The sequence below is a fragment of the Colobus angolensis genome, unplaced genomic scaffold, assembly GCF_000951035.1.
Source record: "Colobus angolensis palliatus isolate OR3802 unplaced genomic scaffold, Cang.pa_1.0 Scaffold419, whole genome shotgun sequence".
Lineage (NCBI taxonomy): Eukaryota > Metazoa > Chordata > Mammalia > Primates > Cercopithecidae > Colobus > Colobus angolensis.
The window spans coordinates 2,502,512-2,506,590 of NW_012117588.1; positions in this window are offsets into that span (position 1 = coordinate 2,502,512).

Here is a 4,079-nt window from a genome sequence, read left to right on the forward strand (position 1 = left end):
TGCCTCCCGGGTTCAAGTGATTCTCCTACCTCAGCCTCCCGAGTAGCTAGGACTATAGGCACATGCTATCATGCCCAGCTAATTTTTGTATTTTTAGTAGAGCCGGGGTTTCACCATGTTTTCCAAGGTGGTCTTGACAAGTGATTCTCCTACCTCAGCCTCCCGAGTAGCTAGGACTATAGGCACATGCCATCATGCCCAGCTAATTTTTGTATTTTTAGTAGAGCCGGGGTTTCACCATGTTTTCCAAGGTGGTCTTGATCTCTTGACCTCGTGATCCGCCTGCCTCGGCCTCCCAAAGTGTTGGGATTACAGGCGTGAGCCACCGCGCCAAGCCTGGCTTAATTCATTTATCCTTACTCCAACAACTGTAAAAATTGAGGTAATAAGATGCTGTTGTAACGATTAAATGAAAGGTTACCTGTAAAATGCTTAGCACACTAGGTAAGTGTTTAATCAGTCGTGTTACTTGTTTTTGTTATTATTATTATTTGTCAGATTTATTAAATGAAAGCAATACTAAGATAGAAAACTCATTTTAAGAAAGCAAAGGAGTACAGCCTGGGTAGAATCTAAACCTATTTGCTTTAGAGTGATTGAGATATCCAATATCAGCATTGGGGTATGTAACACAATACAGTCTTCTATAATGAAATAGCTTGTTTCAGCCAGGGGGTGAAAAAAAATAGAATGGAGCTGTGTTGGTTCTTCTATTGTATCCAGTGAAACACAATTTGTTGAGCACACAGGAGGAAGAGACAGTGTGGTAGGGAGAGGAAGGTGTGCAGAATTTAGAAACAAGCAGGACTCCTTAGTTTGAGTCCTAGCCTTTCCTCATCCCAGCTGTATAAAGTGGAAGAATATAGTTAATTTTCTTTTCATCTCAGTAACTCTCATCTGTAAGGAGGTATTGGCAGTCCAATTGGAATGCATCCCTCCAATTTAGCCTGATGTGATTGGGATGTTGGGAGTATTAAGAATAGCCAATATAGAGGAAATCCTTACTAAGTACTTATATGTATTATTGCATTCACTGTGAACCCATGAGGTAAGTTACTACCCCAATGAGACAGATGAGATGTTTGAGGCACAGACATCTAATAAGTGGTAGAGCTAGGCTTTGAGACTGAGACATTTCCAGAGGCTGTGCTCTTAACCACTAGCCTGCATTGCCTCTCATGATAAGTGAATGCCAGGTCAAGTAACCTATACACAGAAGCTCTTCCAGAACTATACCATATCTTCTCTCTCATGGGAAAATCACTTTGCCTCTGTCTCACACATTCTAAACATCAATCAGGATGCAGTCAAAGGCCACTTTCTTTATGAAGTCTTCTCATATTACCTCAGCCCACTCAACTCTCAGCTTTTCTTGAACCCCTGTGATACTCACTGAAATACTAAAGAGATCTATTAGTCAGAACTATTTCTATTTAAGGAGGCTTAACATCTGTGGGTCAAAGCCATTCTAAATATTCAACATGGAAGACATAAATTTGGTATTATGAATAACTCCAACCTGTTAACAGCTGGAGGAAGACAGTCTCATCCCAACAACTGAGGGTGCACTTTCAGTCTGACGCGGCACCTAACAGAAAGTTCTGTGACCTCTGGAATGAGTGCATGTTCATGCTGTTTCAGGAGCTTCCAGCCTGGAGTTCATGGAGGTTTGGATGAATTATTTTTTTGACATTTTTTAAAGTTCTAAAGGAGCTATAATGAGTTATTGGCTCTCTGACACAACAATTTTTTTATGTGTTTGGTGGGAATTATATCCATTTAATGTCTACATTGGACACTCTGATTGGCTCTTGATGACTGGATTTGTGAAACATAAATGATTAGTGGTCTTGACAGGGTTAGGGTTATTGGAGCCAGGATCAGGGAGTGACGATAGCTGACAGCATGCTTCCAGGATAGGTCAACGTTGGACAACACCCCAAATAAAGGAAAAGGTAGCAGCGACTGCCCAGAGTTGGTTTGCTTACTTGACTTATTGCGTACCAACCCCATGGTCCAGCCAGGGTTTACCTGATTTCACAATGTATCACCACTTTCTTGGTGTCTTAGTTGTTTTGGCTGCTATAACAAAATAGCATAGACTGGGCAGATTAAACAACAGAAATTTATTTCTCAGTTCTGGAGGCTGGGAAGTTCAAGATCAAGATGCCAGCCAATTCATTTCCTTTTAAGGGCCCCGTGCATGTCAGCTGTCTTTTTGCTGTAACCTCATGTGAAAGGTAGAAAGCGTGGGAGAGAGAGAGGGGGAGATGAGGAAGGGAGGAGGGAGAGAGGAACTGGAGGGAGAAGAGAGAGAGAAAGAAAGAGGGAGAGGAGGAGAGGAATAATGAGAAGGGGAAGAAGAGGGAGGGGTATGGGAGGTAGAGGAACAGAGAGAGGGAGAAAAAGAAAACACTAGTCTCTTCCTCTTATAAAGACACTAATCCCATGATGGGGGTTCCATCCTTATGACTGCATCTAAACCTAATTGCATTAAAAGTCCCCACCTCCCCAAAATCCCCTCACCACACTGGGATTAGGGTTTCAACATATGAATTTTTGGGAGACACAAACATTCAATCCATGACGTTTTGTAATTATGAATCCTTATTGAACATTGAAATTATTAATTGCATTATAAGGTTTTCTCTTGTTTCTCTCATTCTCTGATCCCTGAGTTTCGATCCTCTCCCTTCTTTGCCCTGCTCTTGCTCTGAAAGGCCAACCTTAACACCTGGGCACCCTGAAGCACCACCAGAAGATTAGAAGGTGGAAGGAGAAAAAAATGTGGTATTTTTTCTACTTCCTTACCCTCTTTGTGCTGTTCTGGGAATGCCTACTTCCCTCTTTGACCATAACTTCTGTTAGGCAGTTCCCTTTTCCATCACCCAGATCTCACCTGGGTGTTTGAAACACTGTTTCATTTCCTCCCCCTCAGACCTAGAGGTGGTAATGGCTTCCTCCTGTTGCTAGCTCCTGAGCACCTTACCATCTCTTGTCTGTTACCTTAAGGCAGGATTTCTCAACCTCAACACTACTGATAATTCTTTGTTGGTGCAAGCTGTTCTGGGCATTGTAGAATGTTTAGCAACATTCCTAGCCTATGCCCACTAGATGTCAATAGCAGCCGCCCCAGTTGTGACAATCAAAAATGTCTACAGACATTGCCAAATGTCCCTTGAGGGGCAAAGTTGAGACCTACTGTCTTAAACCTATCTATATTTCTGTAAATGGTCCTTTCATTTAAAAACATGTCTTTAAATATTCCAATTGTGTTGTCTATTTAAATATTCCAATTGTGTTGTCTATTTAAATATTCCAGTTGTGTTTTCTAGGATGCAGATGAAAATATGGGTAAATAATAATAGAATAAATGGAAATTATTGATGATTTATTACATGTTGATCAGGATAAGAATCTTTCAAAATGTGGGATCCAAAAATGAAAACAACGTGCAAAAGAGTATTGCTGGTGGCAAGCCTAGAAGTACTGATCATCTCAATGGCACAACAGCCATTGGTCGTCTCAATGGTTGCCACACTAAAGCTGTGGTTTCAAACAGGGTCCACAATATAGGGAGGAGGTACATGGTGTAAGGCCTTGGTTGCATAGTGATTACGATCGGTGCTCTCGAATTAGACTGTTCAGATTCAAATCTTCATCCTACTGTATGCTAGTCCTGTGAGAGTGGGCATGTTAATCTCTCTTAGATGGGATGCAGACAGAGTTATTGGTGTCAGTGGTTCCTTTTTTATCTGAAAAATGAGTCTAATATTTTCTCAGATTATTGTGAAGATTGAGTGGTTTAATGTTTGTAAAGTGCTTGGCACAGTGCCTGGTACATTGTAAGGTTTGCAATAATGATCATAATAGGATTATTTCTGAATTATACACATACACACATACACATAACGACACTAGGTGCACAAATATTAATCATGCAGACATATATCACAAGGTAAGCAATTATTACTCATAACAAATATGTCGGGGGCGGAGCAAGATGGCCGAATAGGAACAGCTCCAGTCTCCAACTCCCAGCGCGAAGGACACAGAAGACCGGTGATTTCTGCATTTTG